Below are 24,036 nucleotides of genomic sequence, written 5' to 3' on the forward strand. Positions count from 1 at the left end.
AAAATCCCTCATTAAAATATTAAGTCACATGCTTTCACATGATTAAGTTGCTTTTTACCATATAATAAGATGACCAGGCTACCCTTTTGATAGGAGACTTGTTGAGTCAATCAAGGTCAAGCTGTTACATGAGCACGTTCGAGTTATTGGTGGGTTTTCGAGGCAAGGTTCAGCAGAATGCATATGATGCATTTAGAAAATGAGGTGTCGCCTAACTGATCTAGCAGTTGCATGTGGATGCAATTGATAAGCTATGTTATCTACCTAATTAGGCTTATTGTGATTTATTGGGTAACTCATGGTTGCAATAATTCAGAAAAGGTCCCAGCCCAATAGAAATACCTAGTTGAGATTTTCGTATAATAGTGAGGGCTATTATTACGAAAAATTAGTGGGAGAATCAATGTAAGATTTAATACCTTGTCTTAAATTGGTTAATAACATGACAAACTAATACAAATAACTTTTCTATATTTATAGGTAGTTAGAATGGGTATAATAATTGCTACTTTGCTTGGCATACTTGATGCCATCAACCTAAAATGTTTGGAGTGGTATGTCACTTTGAGAAAAGTTTTCAATAAATGGAAAGGTGTAATCTTGACAAGTAAGGAGATAACTTAAATATGATTGAGCTTCCTACTGCTAATCCTAGATCTTGGATAATAGATTTAGGATGTGGATCATATTTCTGTATTAACATAAAAGCTTTAAGCGATAGTAGAAGGCTTGGTAAAAATGAGGTAGTTCTAAGAGTGGGCAATGGTGCAAAAATTGCAATAGTTGCCTTTGGGACTTGTGATTTTATTTTACCATCTGGCTTAGTGCTGGAGCTAAAAAATTGCCATTATGTACCAGCATTAACTAGAAACATAATTTCAGTTTCATAGCTAGCTAAGAATGATGATTTTGAATTTAGCATGAAGGGCAATTGTTGCACTGCCATTCTAAATTATATATTTTATGGATCCGCAACATGTCATGGAAGACTTTATGTTATGGATCTTGATAGCCCAATGCTCAATATAGATGTCAAGAAAGCTAGAAAAGGTAATCAAAATCAAACCTTGTCTGGCATTGTAGACTTAGTCATATCAATGAGACAAGGATAGCCAAGGGATATAAACAAGGTTATCTAGATCCATTTGATTATGAATCGTATGGAACTTGTGAATGTTGTCTCTTTAGTAAGATGACTAAGACTCTTTTTACTGGAAAGGTTGAAAGATCAAGTGTGCTTCTAGGGCTAATACATTCGGATGTATATGGACTTTGAAACACACCAACCAGAGGAGGTTATTCATATTTCATTATGTTTATAGATGACTATTCTAGGTTTGGTTATGTGTACCTAATGAAGTACAAGTCTAAAGCTTTTGAAAAGTTCAAAGAGTTTAGGGTTAAAGTTGAGAAACACATTAGGAAGAGTATTCTCATTTTTAGATCGGATCGAGGTAGAAAATATCTTAGTCAAGAGATTCTAGATTATTTAACATGATGCCAGGGCATTGTGAAAGACACCAATTGTGGTAAGGTTAAAAACTCCACTAAGGTGAAAAATAGCCAAAATCCCACTTTGGTTGGCTAGGCCAAAGATACTAAAACCTCTTACTTTTTAAAAAAAACCTAGAGAAATAAGTACTCCTGTTTAAGAAAATATTATCTATTAACTCTCAACTTGACTGTCTCACAACTAACCCTAAAGGTCTTATTTATAATATTATAAGCCCACATCTTAATAATACTCTACTTCTAGTTGTCTAATATAATTAGAATAGTTAACAAGAGATTTAAATAAAATATGTGTTCTATTCCTAAATAGAACATGACTATCCTAATCAAATACTAATTCTTAAAAGTATTAAAATCTTAATAAAAATAAGAAATGAATCTTAATCTAAATAGAATCCTAATCAACTAAAATTAGCGAAAACTAAATGAAATAAAATATAATCCTACATGCTTTTGTGCCATTCTCCTTGGGTCAGAAATACTTAGTTCTAACGAATAGGCCTTGGCATACTTCTTGTAGATGTTTGGATCCACATACTGTCATGGTCCACACTAACCATTCAAGTAATTCATCTATTGTTTTGAAGGTTGTCTTCCATTCATCTCCAAGTCACATTCTAATTTGATGATAACCACTAAGTATATCGATTTTAGAAAAGATAATAGCACCATGCAATTGATCTAACAAATCATTACGTTTAGAAATGGGAAAACGATATAGGCTTTTACCCAAAAGTTGTTTAACTTGATGTTGCAACTCCTTATGCTCTTGCGAACTCATGTAATAAGTAGGCTTGTTTGGAATTACAAAACTTGGGATGAAATTAATGGCATGTTGAATATCTTGTATTGGTGGTAGTCTATGGGGTATCTCATCAGGTACAACATCACAAAACTCCTCAATTATTGGTTTGATAACTTTAAATAAAGGTGAAGATACTTCATTTTCCTCCTAAACTATTAAGAGGTATAAGAGGCTTGACTCATGATAAGCTTTGTTTAAGCCAAACACAGTGATAAGTGCTTTATCTTTCTTTTGTCTCTTTGGTCGGTCTTTTAGTTTTAATGGAGTCAACATAATTTTTACTCCATCTTTGATGAAGGAATAAGTATTCTTGTATCCATCATGGTGAGCTCGATGATCATATTGCCATGGGCATCCCAACAATAGGTGGCATTCATCCATTGGGATAATATCACACCAGATTTCATCTTGATACTTATTTTCAATAGAGAATTGAACACAACAATGCTTCATTACCTTCACTTCATTTCCTTGTCTCAGCCATTGTAGCTTGTAAGGATGAGGATTTACTTTAGTTGGAATTTTTAACTTTTCTACCTTTTAGTTGGCAACAACATTCTCACAGCTTCCACTATCAATAATGATATTGCAAACCTTCCCTTGAGATGTGCACCTTGTATAAAATATGTTGTGAGCAAGCCAACCTTCATCTTTGTCATCATAGCAGTGTTGAGGTTATGACAAACAATAAGAGCTTCTTCATGGTCAGTAGGAACTTCTTCTATGTCTTCGTTGTTGGATATTTCTAGCTCATCATCTACTTTTTCTAGGCTAGGTTCTTCCATAACTTCTTCTTCTACTAAAGAGATAATTCTTCGATTTAGACAATCAAAAGCAATAAGCTCAAATCCCTGGCATTTGAAGCACTTGTTGTTCACATTAGAAGCATGAGTAGAAATAGTTTCTTTATCATTATTGTTTGTAGTTATTGAAGAGTTTACCTTTAGAAATGGAATAGTTGCTAAACTATGACTTCCATAGTTTAAGATACTCTTATTGTCTAGATAAACTCACTGAGCTTTTCTGTGATCGTTGTTTCTCAACCTTTAATGCTGATCTAATGGCATCATTTAAGTTCCAATATGATTTTTGTTGAACAATATCTGTAATTTCAACATTGAGACACCCAAGATAATGAGCTACAGTTTGTTCTTCAGGTTCATGGACATCGCATTTCATATGTAATTGTTCAAATTTCATTGTATATTCTTCCATCAACATTGTTTTTTGACTTAAGTTATGAACTTTGATAAAAGTTTCTTATCGATAATGTTTAGGAAGGAACTTACATATGAGTTCTTGACGCATCATATCTCATGTTTTGATCTTGTTGTGACCTTCTCTTTCTGACTACCTGTTAAGATTTTCTCACCAAATAGAAGCATACTTCTACAATTTAATTACCACAAGCTTCACACGTTTTTCATTGGAAATATCTTTGAGCTTGAAAACTATTTCCACTATGTAGAGCTAGTCAAGGAAGTTATCAGGGTGAAGTCTTCCTTCAAACTCAAGAATGTTGACTTTGATTTTCAAATCTCTGGTAGCAGTAGTTCTTAGGCAATGAATTGGTACTTCTTCATTAAAGGATGAATTTTGATGAAACAAGTTGGCATCATTCTCTTCATCACTAGAGCTGTTATTGTTGATTTGAGCATCACGTCTTGCATGTTGCTTTTGGAATTCTTGGATTTATTGATGTAGTTTTGTAATCTCGATCTCATGATCATCTTTGTGATGATTTTGATGTCTTGGTGGCATTTTATTATATGGCAATGAAAATGTGGTGATGTAGAAAAAGATGATGATATAACTATAAAGCAATAATAAAAATAAAATTATTCAAACAGAGATTGTCGAAACCCAATAACAAACTTGAACTACGCAATGAACAATGATCTTCCTACTCTAATACCAAACTGATGCCGAAGCATTGTAATGATACCTAGACATTGTGAAAAACACTAATCGTGGGGAGGTTGGAAACCCCACTAAGGTGAATCACCAATCTTGGTAAGGTTGAAAACCCCACTTTCGTTGGCTAGGCCAAAGATACTAAAACCTCTTACTTTTTTAAAAAAAACCTAGAGCAATAAACACTCATGCTTAAAAAAATATTATTTATTAACTTTGAACTTGAATGCCTCACAACTAAACGTAATGGTCCTATTTGTGGTATCATAAACCCACATCCTAATAAAACTCTACTTCTAGTTGTCTAATACAATTAGAATAGTTAACAAGAGATTTAAATAAAATAAGTGTTTTATTCCTAAATAGAGCATAACTATTCTAATCAAATACTAACTTTTAAAAGTATTAAAATCTAATAAACATAAGAAAAGAATCCTAATCTAAATAGAACAAACTCCTAAATCAACTAAAATTAACAAAAACTAAATTAAATAAAATACAATCCTAGAAGTTCCTATGTCATAACAGAACATGGGATTCTATCACAATGGACTGTATCCAAGACTCCACAACTTAATGGAGTGCCTAAGAGGAGAAATCAAACCTTATTGGACATGGTTCGTTCCATGATGAGTAGGCAGACTTTTTGATATCCTTTTGGGGATATGCCCTAGAAATTGCTGCTTATCTTCTTAACAACACTCCAACCAAATCGTTTGATAAAACACCATATGAGATCTGGTATGGAAAAAGGCTAAACTTGTTTTGTACAAGGATTTGGGGATGTACGGCTTATGTGAAGTGTCCATCGTTTGATAAGCTTAGAGCTAGATTTGACAAATGCAAGTTTGTAGGGTATCCTAAATAAACTGTAGGATATTATTTTTACAATCCCACCAAGAAAAAGGTGTTTGTCTCGAAACATGCCACTTTCTTGGAGAAAGAGTTTTTACTTGAAGAGACTAGTGGGAGTAAAATAATTCTTGAAAAAGTTCAAAAACCACAAACTAACATCTTTTTGGAACTTGAGCAGACAGTTGAAGCATTGGATGCTCAAACTGGTGCTCAAGAAATACAAGTGCTTTGTAGATCTACGAGACAGAGACAACTTCTAAAGAGATATAAATTTATGATGGAAAGAAATGATCTGCCAATTGACAAAGAGCTCACTACTTATAAGGAAGCAATATCTGATATTGATTCTGATAAGTGGTTGGAGGCCATGAAATTCAAGATGGATGCCATGCATATCAACCAAGTATGGACTTTGGTTAATGCACCTGAAAGGGTAAAACCCATAAGATGTAAATGGGTATTTAAAAGAAAGACTGACATGGATGGTACTGTATAAACTTACAAGGCTAGATTGGTTGCTAAAGATTATAACCAAGTTGAAGGAATTGATTATGAGGAAACCTTCTCACTTGTAGCCATGATTAAATCCATTAGAATTTTGCTTACTATTGCTGCATATTATGATTATGGGATATGACAAATGGATGTAAAGACAACATTCCTTAATAGGAATTTACAAGAGGAAGTGTATATGACACAACTTGGAGGTTTTACATCCAAGGATAATTAACATAAAGTATGCAAACTCCAAAAGCCCATTTACAGGTTGAAGCAAGCGTGTAAGAGTTAGAACATCAAATTTGATGAAATTATTAAAGAATAGATTTCTTCAAGAATTTTGATGATCCGTGTGTTTACTAAAAGGTAAATGGATAAGCAATTGTTTTTTTAGCACTTTATGTTGATGACATACTACTAATAGCAAATGATATACCAATGCTGTAGACTGTCAAAATTTGGCTATCCAATCAATTCTCCATGAAAAATTTAAGAGAAGCGGCCTATATTCTGGAAATAAAGATCTATAGAGATGGATCAAAGAAACTGCTAGGGTTGTCCTAATCCACTTATATAGACAAAGTGCTAAAATGTTTTAGCATGACTAACTCCAATAAAGAACATTTGCCTATGTCACATGGCATTCATCTTTCAAAATATATGTGTCCAAAGACACGAGAAGAGAGGATGAGGATGGACAAGATACTGTATATATCGATTATAGAATCCATCATGCATGTCATGTTATGTATTAGGCCAGATGTGGGGTATGCTATGAGTATCACGAGCAAATACCAATCAAATCTAAGTGAGAATCACTAGATTGCAGTGAAAAATATCCTTAAGTACTTACAAAGAACTAAGGATGTTTTCTTGGTCTAAGGAGGGCCTAAACTCCAAGTTAAAAGATATGGAGGTGCTGCATTCTAATCTGATAAAGATGATAGCAAATCGCAAAATGGGTTTATATTTACCTTAAATGATGGTGCCATTAGCTAGAAAAGTTCTAAGCAAGTAATAACTGCAGATTTTATAGTTACAGCTGAATACATCTCCTTATTTGAGGAAACAAAAGAGGGAATTTGGATCAAGAAGTTTGTAACTGAACTTGGTGTGGTTTTAGCATTGTTGATCCTATAATTTTGTACTGTGACAATAATAGAGCCATTACGTAAGCAAAGGAACTGAGGTCTCATCAATGATCCAAACATGTATTGTGGCGTTATTGTTAGTGTAAGCTCTGCAAGCCAATCGATTTTGTGCTTGTAAAAAACACTATATTAATTAGCCATATTTCATGTTAAATACATTGTGGATATTCTATATAATGTATGAGGTATTTCTTTATCCATGAGTTTATTTATAAAGAGTTATGAGAGACTTATGTAGATAAAGTCCTTGGCACATAATGGCCTTACAAAGAAATTATAAATGTCATAATTATGAGATTCTTATGCATCAAAGCCTTGTTCCTAAATATGTTCGTAGTCATTGTATTGTCAAGAATAAGGGCATTGACAATGCTCAAAGGCTAGTACATGCTAAGCCTTCTTACTTTAGAAGTAAGCAATTGATCTCATAGGTTGAAGTATGTGAGATACTTAGGGATAGTATGTGGGTGCTTGTTATGGAGTTCATTGAACATGACCCGCTATAAGAGTTTCATTTGGTATTTCACTCAAGTGTCTATGGAAATATTCTCATGTGTCAGTAGTGTAAGTAATCCTTAGCCTTGTGATACCAGGTTATCTTGTATGTGAATTATCATGTTTTGATTTCACCTTTACAGGTCTGGAGATGACCAAATACTTAAATACGGTGCTTTTGGGCATGGCATGAAGCATACGAAGATGAATGAGTAGTCTAGAAAGGATTCATCACCCCAAGTGATTTGAAGGGGACATATCTCATTTATTCCTAGCTTATATTGATTAAAAGTCCTTGGCCAAGGCAATCTTGATAGTTCAATATAAAAGCTGTAGGACTAATATTGATAAGTTAGAAAGTAGACCCTAATATTGATAAGTTAGAAAGTAGACACCAAGCCAAGCTTTCTATCGATCTAGGATATATGATGAACAGATCGAATTACACTGAGATACTATACACTGAAAAGTAAGTCAAATCATATTGACTTTCTTAACATTTTGGTGGTCATGATGTATTGCTAGATGCCGCTCATGATCTATAAATATAGATATAAATTCTTAATTGAATTAATTTATAGTTATTGCCAACATGTTGGGAACCTAATGCGTTACACACATAAGGTGAATTGTCGAAATTAATTTGAGTTCAATTGGATGTGATCTAATTGATTTTATAGAGGCTTGATCCAATTAAGTATTGGGCTAAATTAAATATGATTTGATGGAGTATTAAATAAAGGCCCAATTAGCCCAAGACATTTTATAATCCTTGTTGGATATAAAGTAGGTCAATTCACTCTATAAAAAAATCCCTTAACCACTTCTTGAATAGAAAGAAGAGTTCTATTTTACGTTCTCATATGTTGAGATAGGATCACAGCCAAAAAGAGAGAAACACAAAAGAGCTCAAAAGGTTGAGAGTTTGTTAGCACAAACTTCGACTTAGGGATTCACGCACTCTTAGTGAAGAGATTTTCGCAAATCACTGTGTAGATCACCATTAAAGGTAAGACAACTGTGTTGCTATGATTTGATAAGTCCTAGTTGGTGTACAAAAATTAAAATGAAAAGTCAAGGAAGACTCCACCAAAGAAAGCAGATTTTCAAGTATGTCAAAATTTCTCTTATGATTTTTCTAGATTAGTTTCAATTAAAGTGATCCATGGCTTTGGGGATTAAAATTTTAATGATATCCTGCCGCGTATGAGTTATTTTAGTATAATTTAAATCCTCAACAGTTATCACATGATTAGGGAGATCATTGGAAAAGGTGATATTAATATAGATAGAGTACCCACAGAAGACAACTTAGCTGACCAAAGTTTTGTCCCAACAAAAACACAATCACCACTTGGAGGGCTTTGGTATTAAATACATGGGCGATTGGCTTTAGTGCTAGTCAGAGCTTGTTAATGCAAGCCTTCCAAGCCAATCGATTGTATGCTTGCAAAACATTACATTAATTAGTCATATTTCATGTTAAATACATTATGGATATTTTATATAATATATGAGATATTTCTATATCCATGAGTTTATTTATAAAGAGTTATAAGAGACTTATGTAGACAAATTCCTTAAAACATAATGGTCTTACAAAAAAATTATAAAGGTTATAATTATGAGATTCTTATGCATCAAAGTCTTGTTCCTAAATATGTCCCTAGTCATTGTATTGTCCAAAATAAGACATTGACAATGCTCAAAGGCCAGTACATGCTAAGCCTCCTTACTTTAGAAGTAAGCACTTGATCTCTTATGTTGAAGTATGTGAGATACTTGGGGATAGTATGTGGGTGCTTGTTAAGAAACAAGTTCACTGAACATGACCCACTATGAGAGTTCCATTTGGTATTTCACTCAAGTGTCTATGGAAATACTCTAATGTGTCAATAGTGTAAGTAATTCTTAAACTTGTGATACCAGGTCATCTTGTATGTGAATTGTCATGCTTTGATATAAAGCAGATGCTTTATAGGTATGAAGATGACCAGATGCTTAAACAGGGTGCTTTTAGGTATATCATGATGTTGGAGTAGGATTTTAGTGGATTGATGTGATTGTATAAAGCATGGATTTCAAAAATTTCTTTATATAAAGGAAGCAAGCAATCCAATTACACAAGCAAAAATGCACATCATTCTTATTACAAGTAATATAATCATATTTTAAAAAATAAGAATCTATTAAGTAAGAAAAACCATACCTTTTATTTTGAGATTCTTATTTTTGGATACCACCACGTCAATGAATGATTTCTCGATCGAACAAGTTTACCACTTATTCTTCAAAAATACTTTCAACTAGAACCTTGAGTGGACAAGGTGTGGAATGCAAGACTACAAGATGACAACCGATTTTGTCTCTCTTTTCTTTCTAAAAATTAATGGCTATTTTTCTTTCAAAAAGTTTATCCAAGAATGGGAGAAGGGAAGAAAGAAATGATAAAGTTTTGGAGGAGGAAAGAAGTGACAATTGAAACTTTTTCAAGAAAAAGTACATTCAGATATTTTCTTCCAATCTCTTCTCTTTTTATTAAAACTCTTGCCTCAAAGGTTTAATCAAAATCAAACACCTTTGAATTGATCTTGACCATCCATATAGAGTTATGGAAGCATTAAATATGGTCCATAATTATCAAAATTAAAATTAAATACTAAATAATTTAATTCTATAATTATCATTCAAAGTTCTTGATAAAATAAAACTCCTTATTGAATAATAACTCTTATTTTATTATTATCCATCTTTGTTTAAAAAGAATTAATACTTAATAAAAGAGTGATAGTCAAACATGGAGTCTCCTTTTATCAACATGGATGTCTAGATTCATTTTGCAAGAATCCTCCTAGCATTATCTTAATTTAAGACAACTCTTGTCTTAAATTAAGACAAAAATATTTTATCTGGTCTAAATTGAGACAAATATGTTTTCTTATCTAAATTAAGACAAAAAAAATTTTTCTTGTCTTAAATTAAAACAAACATATTTTCTTGTTTAAATTAAGATCAAACATGTTTTCTTATCCAAATTAATACAAACATGTTAAAGTTGCCATTTTTGTACATAATTTAATTAATCAAATAAAACATGCATTTCAACTTAAACAAATTGAATTCTACGAAGCTAAGTGGGGAATCTATTTGGACATAGATATTCCAAGCTCCAATAAACTTAAAATTATTCTTAATCCCATTAAAAAATAATGCAAGCTTATTAACCATGAACTCTCTCCACCATAGATTCATGGTTGCACTCTTGGATTAACTATAATTATAAGAAACAATTCAATACTTGATATTAATTATTAGTTGTCCAATTGTGAACTGTATATTGTGAACCTTCATAACCATCCAATGACAAAAAGTGAAATTATCGTTTTACCTTTTATGTTAATTTTGTCTCCTAGTCTTGAATTTCATTCAATTAGTGATTCAATACTCTAGATCTAATCTTTTGAGTATCTAGATGTGATGAATAGCTACTTTATCAATCTACTGAGCCTAAATTAATCACCAATCTTCCTGAAAGCACTAGAGGTGATGTTAATGTTATGAACTCCATTATTTGGATATATGTTCCTAGATATACATCTCGATTATAATCTCAAAATATGGAGTCTAGATTAATGCTTTATGATGGTTATGCTCATGGTAAATCAAAGATTATAAGGAGATTAAACACGAGTCCACTATCCATCAAGATTTTGATTCTACTATAAACAAATGCATAAGTGTAAGATCAAGATTTAAGTAGAGGTTAAACTTAATTTTGATTCTCATATGATTCCAGTTCATGTTATAGGGTTATTACTCGAAGTCAACCATTTTGATGATTTAAGACTCATCATTTCCTTGTAATGAATCACATTCGTTTCATTGGAAGTAATCTAGACACTACAACCTTAACATAATAAAGTGACTAGCTTTATTATATTGCTGGGAATAATTTTTAGATTCAACTAAAATACATGTCAGCTATGTATGACTCTTTATACAAATGTATTTTAATATCTTAATAGAATCATGGTACCTTAATAACTAGATAATGAATTTAAAACAACTCTTTGTCTTATTATCAAAATGTACTTTCATTACAAATAAATTAATGAAATTAAGCATGAGATTATACTTGCTTTCCAAGGCACCATATTCTTAAAACTCTTAACACATGAATCATGTGAAGATGAATAAGTAGTCCAGAGAGGATTCATCACACCAAGTGATTTGAAGGGGACATATCTCATTTGCTCTTGGCTTATATTGATTAAAGTCCTTGGCCAAGGCAATCTTGATAGATCAATATAGAAGCTATAGGACTAATATGGATAAGTTAGAAAGTAGACATCGAGCCAGGCTTTCTATCTATCCAGGATATATGATGAAAGGATCAAATTGTACTGAGATACTGTACATTGAAAGGTTAGTTAAATTATATTGACTTTCTTAACATTTGGGTGATCATGATGCATTGCTAAATGCCGCTTATGATTTATAAATATAAATATAAATTTTTAATTTAATTAATTTATATTTATTACTATCATGTTGGGAACCTAATAGGTCACACACATAAGGTGGATTGTCGAAATTAATTTAAGTTCAATTGAATGTGATCTAATTGATCTTATAGAGGTGTAATCTACTTAAGTATTAGGCTAAATCAAATATGATTTAATGGAGTATTAAATAAAGGCACAATTAGCCTAAGACATTTTATAATCTTTGTTGGACATAAAGTAAGTCAATTCACTCTTTAAAAGAGTCTCTTATCTAGCTCTTGAATAGATACAAAGAGTTTTGTTTTTATTTTCTCATGTGTTGAGATAAGATCACAACCAAAAAAAGAGAAACACGAGGGAGCCCATAGTTGAGAGTTTGCTAGCACAAACTTTGGCTTAAGGATTCACACACTCTTAGTGAAGAGATTTTAGGAAATCACTGTGTAGATCACCATTAGGGCAAGACAACTATGCTGCTATGATTTGATAACTCCTGGTTAGTGTACAAAAGTTAAAAAAAAAAAAGCCAAGGAGGACTCCACCAAATAAAGTAAACTTTTAGGTATGTCAAAATTTCTCATATGATTTTTCTAGATTAGTTTCAATTAAAGTGATCCATGGCTTAGGAGATTAAATTTTAATAATATTTCACTGTGTATGAGTCATCATAACATGATTTAAATCCCTAATAGATTAAGGTTGAAAATATCCCATTCCATCTTTGGCATGAGAACGATTTTGGGGCTGTTAGGAATGACAAAGAAAGTTCATCATGCTTGATATGGTAACTAAAAAGAGGGAATGACATGTTAATGGTCAATGTATGTCTATTATGGTGTCCATAGTCAAATTGAAGGGGAGAGAAATCGAGGCCAAAGCTTTAGAAGTTAGGATGATATTTTAAACATTTGTCGAGTCCTTAAACAGCAACGGCACCAACATGTGTTGGTGGTGGGATGACACTAGTGAAATGTGAATCTAAATCACAAGTTGTAATGGGCAAAATAAGGCCTCAATTAGTGGAATGATGGAGTCACCCATGGTAGGCAAATTTGAAACTGATCATTTAATGGTCTCAAGTTCCAAAATTGGTAACTTCAAAAGTAAACAGTTATAGGTTGATTGTGCAAAAGAAGAGATTTCAACCTTGTAAATTAGCAAAAACTTGAAAGAAGAAGTAGAGCTCAAGGGAGAAAAAAGTTGTCAATTTAGGCAGCTAAAGTGCAACATGGGAGCAAATATAAAGGCACATGATTCACATGGGATGTTGGTGTTGGCTCCATTAGTTTTTGATGATAATAAAACATTCCCATTTATCTATGTCTAACTTTTCTACTTGAGTGTGCAGAATAAAAATAAATGTTAAATAATATATTGATCATTCAAAAACAAATATCAAAACTCATAAGAATAAGGAGCTATAATTGAGCAATAAAATAGAAACCTCTTTGTTGGATAATCAAGAGAGTTGGTTGGATAAAATTCAAAAGAGAAGTTAACAAGTTTAAGCAGATTATGTAACAGAGAACACTTAGTCGACTAAGTGACATTGTTAGTCGACTAAGAGCTTATTATCAAAAATTGAATTTAGAGATAAAAACGACTTAATCGACTAAAAAGTATTGTTAGTTGACTAGAAGCCTACTACCAAAAACTAGGTTCAGAGACATAAACGACTTAATCGACTAAGTAGCAATGTGGTTACTAAGAGCATCTGTCTGAAAATTTGAATTTAAGCACTAGAAGATAAATTAACGGCTAGAACTGTCTCCAAATTATTTTCAACAGTTAGAATCTATTTAACACCCATCAGAGTTGATTTTTCAAGTATATAAGGCACTCCCAACGGTTATGAATCAGTTTTAAAGGCTTTCAAGATTAAAAAGAGTTTAAAATAGCAAAAACTCTCTGCATAGTTTCTACACTTCACTCTAATCTTTGTAATAGAGTTAAGCACTTCATCTTGTACCATTCAGATCAGGTTAGTGTCATAGGTACTTCTTTATTCTTTTCTCCTTGATTACTTAGAGTGTGCGAGTCATTCTAAGGGGATTAATCAAGCTTGGGTAGCTGATTGAGTGTATAGGTTCTAACTCAGCTAGAAAAGTTAGTTTTGGGTTTTGGTTGATCCCGAAAAAAACTATTATTAAAGGTTGTGGTTGAGCCTGTGAAAAGTCACTCAAAAGTTGGTGAAAGCTTAGGAATGTCCACGCATTATAGCTGATTGTTGAAAAATCCTTTATTGAATAATCAAGGTAGTGGATGTAGGTATTTGAACAAACCAATATAAATCTTTATGTATTGCCTGCTCTATTTTATCTTTCATTTTCATTCTTTGTTAAATCAGTCTTTCATTTTGCATCAAACTTTTCATCATACACCTTTTACTTGCTCCCAATTAGAAATCAAGTTTAGTGAAAGCCAAAAGTGCTATTCACCCCCCCTTTAGCACATTTATTTGGGACCAACAGTTGGACACTCTTTAGACATCAAGTTGGGCCCAAAATAAAATGATGGGTTGAAGTAAGTGGGCTAACATTATGTTAGTGAAAGTTAATAGATGGATTGGAATTGTTAGAGCCTAATTCAACAGTGTGGGCTTTACTTTATAGCCCTAAATAATGGGGCTTGTAATTTATTACCTAAATTGCTATTAAGGCCTAATGAAATGAAACGAGCTGATAAACCTATTATGAATGGAAAGAATGTTGAGGAATGGCACATAAACAAGAGTTGGTAATGGACCAAAGGTTGCTAAAGAGAAAAATTGAAGGAAATAAGATGTTTGACTAAAAAAAGGCCAGATAGGTTGGATGCAACTAATGTTGGGGTTATTTTAGGAGGAAAGGAGTTCTAGTTGAGGGCTTGTGAGTTTTAAAGCCATTGAATGTTGTTCATGTTAAGGTAAAGGTGAGGCGAAGTATACAACCATGGAAGAAGAATAAAATAAATGAAAAAATGATAAAATAAACACATGTAAGAGGAGGGTGGAACAATTATTAATAGCTGTGTGAAGAAATGGGTGTTGTGGGGGGGGATTCAAAAGGGTTGACTACAGTAGAAGAGAAATAGGGAAGAAATCGACAATTATTGAAAAGAAGGTAAAGATGTCTAGGCCACATGTAAGGCTAATTCACACAGTGGATTCAAATGGTAATAAAAAAAGGGTAGAAACTTATATGCGGGGCAAGGTGGAGGCTTGGAAATTAGAGGATAAGGTGAAGGTTGGGCCAAGAAATATTGTTGAGTTGTGAAAAGAGAATATTAGGATTAGATAATCACACTGAAAATCACCACCAGAATTGAGAAGTGAGAAAAATCATGTAAAAGGGTGCAAGAAAATTAGATAAAGGTCTAAGCCAAGAAAACATGAAAAAGGTTATTTTATTTTGGTCGGGCTATTAATAATTGTAAAATGTATAAGATGAAAACAATACTAAAATGAAGAAAGAGTCTACGTAAAGAAATTGTGGAGATGCATAATGGTGAAAATATAGGAGTGTTGCATTTATTCGACAACTTATTCTTTGATAGTGATATTGAGTACTAAAATAAACTCATATTGAAGATGGTTGAAGATACTTGAGAGGTTGCCTCAAAACTGGGACGAATTTTTCAAAGTCGCAAGGACTCAATAATCAAGTTCACCAAAATGGAAAAGGAGATACAAAAGGAATGACTCAGCTAATTGTTATAGTTGTTTTTCGCTTACTAGGATAAGATGTCCATTTTTTTATGAATCTTCTTACATGGAAGGATCTAGGTAAATGGAAAAGAGAAATGCAATGATTAATTTGATTTTAAGGTAAAACCTAATTTGACTCTCTTCCAAGAGACAAAATTAAAGTAGGTGAATTTATAAAGTGATTAATTCTTTGTGAGGGAAAAATGATAAAAACAGCCAATATGCTCAAACTAATAGTACGTCAAAGTGGTTGATTAATTTGTGACAAAACTTTTTTTTTTGTTTGTTTAGAGCCAATATTATGGGAAAAAATTACTTTTTTCGCTTATTGGTACTTTGAAAAATTGGAATAAAAGGTGCGACTCACGCATCAAATGATGAGCACAAAAGAAAAAGAACTGTGGGATGAGTTAGTTAGGATTATTCATGATATTGATATCCCTTAGTTCTTGGAAGAGATTTTAATGTTATGACAAAGATGGAAGAAAAGGTAGGTTGGATTTAAAACAAGTCATCCTTAATTACTTTTGTAAATTTTGTTAATGAGGTGGGACTTGTGGATTTTCCTATGAGATGAAGCGAATATACATAGTATAATAACAAGACCAATGCATCATTTGGTCAACTCGATAAGTTTCTAGTGGATGTAAAGTTTTCTGTTTGGGGTGATTATAAGAGCCCTAAGCCCTTAAAATTTTCAATTTATTGACTTGACTAGAAAAGTTTTCAAGAAATCTTCAAGGTAGCTTAGGAAGAGAGTAAGTTAAGGGTACTAGAAATGTTGGCAATTGACATAGGTCCACATCTCTCAAACCAGTTACTAATAAACGACAACAACTGAATTATGGTAATATCTAGTAGACAATTACAAAACTTCAGGATGAAATTCAAAATAAAATAGTCATTATACAAGAAAGGGCAAAGCATGAGTTAGTTAGAATGGAGATTTCAAAGTTGAAGGCAGAGTTATGGTCTTTACATAAAATCGAAAGGTGCAGAGGCGGATCCTCCTTTGTCACAACCCTTCAAAATTTTAAAAGATTTTTTTATATTATATAAATTTTTTAAAATATTTTATATATTTGTTAATAACCTTTTAAAAATAATTTTTTTTTAATAATTAATATATATAAAGAACAACAAAATGATTCCACTTGTCACACCTAATTTTAAAGTGTTTTAAATTATCTTCTTTCAATTTATATCATTATTTTTATTTATATTTGTTTTTTTTTCATTTCTATTCTATTTACTCATATGTTCTAAGTTTTTATAGATTTTCTTTTCTAAATTTCTACAAACCATCAACCATATTCTTTTTTTTTTTTGTTATGTCATATATGGGTTTTATCTTCTACTCGTCATGTTCTTCTTTTTTCTATCATGTGGATTTTATTTTCTATGATTTTAATCTTTAAAATTAATAAATTATTATGTACTTTTCAAATTTAAGTTATAGTATTGCACTGTTACTTAAAATTTCATTAATGTATCGTGTACTTATTAATCTTGATTATGTAAGAAAAAATTATGTTCACTATATCTTTTTTATATGGTTTACATTTTATATTTAGTTGAATAGAAATTATATTGAATATATAGTCTTTTAATAATCCTGATTATAGAAGAAGAAATTAGGAATCTTTTATTTCGTATTTAGCTATTTATATTTTATACATTATAGTTTTACATTTAGTATTATAAGTTTAAATAGAAATAAAATAAGAATATTAGATGTTATCTACATTAATTTTATTTTCAAGTTTGATTAAAGTATGAGTAAGTTGAAAATAATTGACAAATTCTTTAAAAGAAAAGATGCAAATTGTCCATGCTTCAATGCTTCAACTCATGAATAAGTGTAATGTGAATCAATCGTCCAACACTTAATCTTAAAGAAATGAATGTTTTTTAGTACATCATCAATAATTGTTGCATTTGAATCCAGGAAACATGGTCATGTATAACTTTCTTAAAGAACTATTGTAAGTCTTTCTTTCCTTGATTTACATGTTATATAAAATTATTTTTTATTATCAATCATTTAATTGTTGGTTAAGTTCAACATATTAGTTTTTAAAAGTTTTAACCCTTATTCGTCTGTCTTTGACTCCCCAATAAAAGTTAGCTAGCTCTACCTCTAGAAAGGTGGCAATAGAATTCCAAAGAGAAATGGGTCTTTAAGGGAGAAAAGAATACAAAATTTTTTCATGCTATGGCCTTAGTAAGAAGAAAAAGCAATTTCAATGAAAAGTTAGTTGTTCAAGAAATAGTAGTGGAAAGTCTAACAACTATTATGAATAAGGTGGCTAGGTGTTATGAGTTGCTTTATGGTTACAAAAAGGTGGCAAGTTTAAAGGATATGGAATGCAACTTTATGCCATTTTGTAAGCACTTTATGAGAATTTTGAGACTTTTCTCAAAAGAGGAGCTTGGGAGGCCATTTGTAGTTGTGATTAGAATAAGGCATCAAGGCCTAACAAGTATAGGTTGAATCTTTTAAAAAATCAATAGAAAACTGTGAAGGATGAAGTTATGAGGTTGTTTCATACCTTTTTTTACTCATGTAATATTGATGAATGGGTCAACATTTCTTTTATTATACTTATTTTGCTAAGATTTGACCTCATGTTTAAACCTAAAAATAATCCAAAAATTAAAAATATAATGCAATGGAAAAACGAACTAGTATTTAATCAGAGAAACAATTGAATCCTGTAGGATCAATGTTTATATTTTTCATGCAACTTTCAAATTAATTATGAACAATCATAAGTTTAAGAGTTACATACCTTGCTCCAAATATCGTAATCAGGAGCCAATTAAATCCAAAACGCTTGTGATGGAACAAAAAACCTGAAAAGAGAATAAAACGGTCTAAAATCCTGCAATCGAAATCTTTGCCTGTTCACATTTAGGATTTGTCAAATCTTTAGCCACCTAAGTGTTTGGCCTCTAATAGTACTCCACACAATAACCAAATAAGACATTCTCAAAGGCAGGATTTTTACATATGTTAGTAAGTTTTGTTTTTAAAACAAATAGACCAAAAGTTCTTATTGAATACTATTCTTGTTAGACAAAGACACTTATTTTTCTTTTCTTATTTTATGAAATGGATGAGAATTGGTTGGAGGCTTAGAGTTTTTGCTTGCTAACATAATATATTTATATAGCCAAACTATGTTGCAACCCTAAATACAATAATTGTGTTTTAATTTAATTAAGTCTCTATGAACTTAATTAATTTTTCACTTTATTTTGATCTATTCTAATTAAGTCCAACTTAATTAATTAACCTTATTTAATCCCAATCATGTCACTTAATGTGTGTGACCCATTAGGCTTCTAACGTATTGGCATTAAATATAAATCCTAATCAAATATCAATTTGATAATTGATTTTTATTTATAGATCATGAGTGGCATCTAGCAATACATCATGACCACCCAAATATTAGAGAGTCAATTAAAGAATTTGACAAAGCCCTTCAGTGATAAGCTTCTCAGTGCAATATGGTCCTTTCATCAAATATCTCGAATATGTCATTAAACACGGCTCGATGTCTACTTATGACATTCCATATTAGTTCTAATAATTCATGACTAATCATGCTTTGGCCAAAGACTTTATACAAGTTAAACAAGAATTGAGAACAAGTGAGATACATCCCTTTATATAACTTGGGGTGATAAATCCTTTTTTAACCACTCATTCACCTTCGCATGCTTCATAGTAGACCCAAAAACATCTTGTTTAGGCATCTAGTCACCTTTAAAGCCAAAAATGTGAAATGAAAGTATGTCATTCCCCATACAAGATGATCACGTCTCAAGTCTGAGGACTAGTTGCACAACTATCATATAAAAACGTATTCCATAGATATTTGAGTAAAATACCAAATGAAGTTCTCATAACATGTCATGTTTAATGAACTTGCTCTTTAACAAGCACCCACATGTTATTCTCAAGTATCTCATATACTTTAATCTATATGGATTGCTTACTTTCCAAGTAAAGAGGTTTAACATGTACCAGTGTTTGAGCATTGTCAACACCCTATTTTGACAATACAATGATCAAGAACAGTTTTAGGAACATGGCTTTGTTGCATAGTGATCTCATAATTATAACAACTTTACAATTCTCTTGCAAAGTCTTTATGTTCCATGGGCTTCATCCACTTAGTACTTAATAACTCTTTATTATTGCATTATCTTAAAGGAAAACCTCTATCACATATAGTTATGTGATTAAATATGCATTAAATGACAATATATATTCCTTAACCAATCTAATTAGCTCAAGGGCATATAACAACATATTCCAAAGTATACTAATTTGGAGGTGTTGAGTGAGTAATGGGTAATAAGTACAAGATAGTTTCTAATGTCTTAGCCAATCGATTAAGACATGTGGAGAAAAAGATTGTCGGGGAGAAATCAATTCACCTTTATTAAAGGTATATAAATTACAAACTGCACCTTGATCATTAATGAGATTATTTATTTCTTGAGTAAGAGTAATAGCAATGATGTTTTCCTCAAAGTGGATTTTGAAAAAGTGTATGATAATGTCGATTAAAATTTCTTGAAAGTGATGATTCATAAGATGAGTTTTGGAGACTAATGGCATAGATGGATAAGGGCATGTATCTCTTCAATGTCCATTTCAATGCTTGTAAATGGTACACCTACTAGATAGTTCAAGATTAGGAGAAGGTTAATACAAGAGTTGCCATTATCCCCATTTTCATTTAACTTGGTAATTGAGGCATTTACTATCCTCATGTACATAGTAACGGATATAGGGTTTGTGAAGGGAGTGGTATCAGTGGTAATGGCTTAGTGATCTTTCACTTGTAAACTTAAGATTAATAGTTTAATCAGCATTAAGCTTAAGATGTTTTCAAGTTTTGTCAGGTTTGAAGATTAACTTCTATAAAGGTAGTTTGTTTGGAAGGGGGATGGAAGAGAAAGCATTACAGTCATGGATCGAATTGATTTCTGCAAGGTCAGTTCACTACCAACCAGTTTTTTAGGCCTACCTTTTCGGTTAAGTAAAATTCCTGATCCCTTTGGCCATATGTGGTTGATAGATTGGAAGCTCGGTTATCTAGTTGGAAGTCGATAATGTTATCTATTAGGGGTTGTGTGGCACTAACTAAGGCAATGTTGGCAAGCTTTGCCATTTAATATACGTTACTTTTTCAGATTCCGCAAGAGGTCAAAAAAGATTCGAAGAAAATACAAAGACGACTTTTATGGTGTTTGTCTGTACTTGGTAGAATCTTGTGGACTAGGGATCCATTAGCAATTATAGAGATGGTAAGTGTCTTCGAATTATTGATCTCCGATTAAAGAACATACTGCTCCTTAATAAGTGGACCGAAAGATATGGTGCTGAGTGGAATAATCTTTGGAGAAAAGTCATAGTGGAGGAAGATTCATCAAGCCTTGTCCTTTAAGCTAGAGACAGTGGAGGGTCTGCTCACTATCGAAAATTATCATGAGCCCACTTTTTCTAATGGCAACTACTTTTCTTTTGTGACTGTAGATATGGGCTTTGTGGTTGGCAACAGAAGCAATATCTCGTTCTAGAATGACGAATGGCTAAAAGGCACGGTTCTCCGTTGAACATTTCCAAGAAATTTTTTCTTTTGTAGTTAATGAATATGGAACTTTAAACGAGTTTGATTCATGGGTGAACAATGTATGGTAATGGAATATTGCTCTAATAAGGAGAGTTTGCAGTTGGGAAGTGAGACAATGGACACAATTTTTTTGATGTCTCAAGGACATTAATTTATCCTGATCAGATTCTAGAAAACAAACTCATATGGAAAAGTTCAGCTAGCATTGTCTACTCTACTAACTCTTTTTGCAAAATAGTCTTGGGCAAGAATGAAGCAAACAAGACACTACAGAAGATAGACTTACACCTTCAGAAGTGGAAGTTTCATTTAGTAGGTGCTTAGAGGAAACGTGGCAGTAAAAGAAGAAAGAAGAGTTTCTTAGAAAACGTGGTTACTGGGCAATAATTCAGCAATACGTGTCCTATGCAATAAGGAGGCGATGACGGTTAATCGTCACATCTTCAAATGTCGCGAGTCTTGGAGAATTTGGACACTTTGGCGTGATGCGTGGGAGATCAATTGGTCGACTCCAAAAGAAGCTATTCCATTTTTCTTGGCGTGTAATGTCACCTTCACTAATATAGAGAGATTAAAGATACAGAGAATGACCTTCTTTACTATTTGTCTAATTCATTTGGCTGTATAGAAACAAGATTGTGTTTGATGGGAAGGCATGCACGTAATATGTTGCAGTTGTTTGAACCAATAAAACTTGGAATTGCTTGGTGTCCCAAGTCCAAATGGCCGAAGGAAAACGAATTGGTTATTCATGTGTTTAGGTTTTATATGCTTACATCAGTAACGAATAAGCCCATAATGATAAAGTAAATTGTCTTATGAAAATGCCTTCCAAAATGGGCACCTCAAGTTCAATGTGGATGGAGCAATTAATGGTACTAGAGAAAAACAAGCACTTGTGGTGTACATTGAGATGAACATGGTTTAATTAAGGTTTTCTTTTCAAAGTCTACCGGAATGGGAGATGCAAACCTTGTCGAGCACTTGCTGTAAGAGAAGCCTTTATGGTTTTCGCGGTATGCACTTGGGTTAACTGTCACAACCTCATCATTGCGAGTGACTCCAAAAATGCTATTAAGTGGGTACTTGATACTGCATCTTGATCGTGGAGATGAGACATTTTATTCTAAAAATTAACAGCTTCGAAACCAAAATTTTGCAAAAGCTGGGGTTGAACGAGCACAAGATCTCCTTTTGATTTTCAATTAAATTCATGTGATGTTGGGGTTAAACTGCTTCACCTGGAACTAGTCGCAACTCATATCTCTAGGCTTTGTTTGTTGAGTTCTATCAGGAATATCTGGACTGTTAGCGTTGCCAAGTGGGAGGCTTTGGTGGTGTTATTGCGCAAGGTCTTTTGAATTGGTCATATGGTGGTGCAGGAAATTAGTAATCAGCATCATGTGTAAATCAATAATGCATTTACTGGTTCCGGATGCCATCTATAACTCATCATTGAGTTTCTATGAATTGTTTTTCTATTGAGTTTTGTGATTCTGGTTGCAAAGTGCAAATGACTTGAGAGCTATACGAGTGTGCTGTCCTCAATTTCTGTCCTGTAGCTAGTGTTTTTTTATAGGGGGTCATTGGTGGGGTCTTGACTGGTGATGAGGGCACTTGGGCTAACAATCTCTGGTGGCGGGAGTTGATCACATAGAAAAGGAGTGGTGGGCGGCCCATGGAACGTATAGCTCGTCTCTGTTTTTGTTATGATGGATTAATCTGTTGCTGATGACTATAAAAAAACTCGCGATTGCTGGCTATTCTTGGTTTTGTGCTGAGGAACTAAATGTTGAGTTCATAAGTCAGTTCACGGTTTGTAATTGAGGGGGATTGCAGTTCTGGAATTTTGTCTTTGGCCGTTGTTTTGGCCGTTGATGTTTGTATTGTTGCTAGGGAGGTATTGTTTGTTCTAAAATTCTGGTCCTATTGTTGTCAATCTCCACCCCGCATGTTGATTTGGGTTATCGTTTGACCTTTGCACACCTTTCCCAGCAATACATCTTGCTTTTCTTAAAAAAAAAAAAAACTTATTAGCTGTACTTCGATTTCCATTTTTTTAATGAAAATCCCTAGCTTTTAAATAAAAAAGTTCTCAAGTAATTCATTTTCTCTCAATAAACTTGTTAAAAAGAGGAAGGAAGAGTAACTTAAATAGGGAGAATCCCCAATCATGACAGTTAAAGAGTCCGGTTTCGGATCCATTCACCATCTTTCATTTGAATCTCCAACCCTTCAATACCTTGGCATAATACAGTGACTATATTCTTGTCTGTGTGATCTCTGGACCCAAGCTTTTTCTCTGTTGTTCGTGGTGCTTTGCATTTCATGGCCCTTTGAAGGTATTTCGTGGAATTCATGTGCTCATCCATGTATTTCTCAAGATCAAAACTCTCCAAAATCATCCTCCTGACCATTTGTTCAAGCTCCGATGATTGCTCTACGATCGATTGTATACTTTTACTGCAAAATGTAGATTAATTATTCTTTAAAGACTAATAGCATAGACATAATGACACAAACACCATAGTTTTGCCAATGAAATTTAAAAAAAAAAAAGAAAAAGAAAAAGCTACAAAGTTGTGAACCTGAGGCTTGTGTTTCCTTGGGCCCAAAATCTGTTAGCAAGAGATTCCACATTTTCAGCGATGTTTGGATCCTCAATCCCAATGCTATTGTATAGAGGTGCATTAGGATGCGGTGCAATAAAGGCATGAGAGGGCTTGTCGGAGACATTGAGCATTTTGGTTTGTAAAGGGAGGTCAAAAAGCTCCTCCAGGCATTCGAACACTGCATTTCGAACCTCCAAGGAAGCTTTGTCAAACAATGCCTAGAAGCAACCTTACTCTTCTGGTGCTTGGAGGACTTTGCTTTTCAACAAATCCCATTCCCTGGATCCTGGCTTGAGGTCTTGCTTTGAGAAATTTATGACTGGAAGCTGCAAAGGGGTTTCAGAGCCCAT

At 32.8% G+C, this 24,036-nt stretch overlaps 1 pseudogene; it reads right to left on the reverse strand.

Moving 5' to 3' along the window:
• LOC110427541 (putative 2-oxoglutarate-dependent dioxygenase AOP1.2) overlaps window positions 1-24,036 on the reverse strand; it is a 58,621-nt pseudogene extending 34,585 nt beyond the window's left edge.

The sequence above is a fragment of the Theobroma umbraticum genome, unplaced genomic scaffold, assembly GCF_002168275.2.
Source record: "Theobroma umbraticum cultivar Fairchild unplaced genomic scaffold, ASM216827v3 scaffold_34.0, whole genome shotgun sequence".
In the NCBI taxonomy this organism is placed as follows: domain Eukaryota; kingdom Viridiplantae; phylum Streptophyta; class Magnoliopsida; order Malvales; family Malvaceae; genus Theobroma; species Theobroma umbraticum.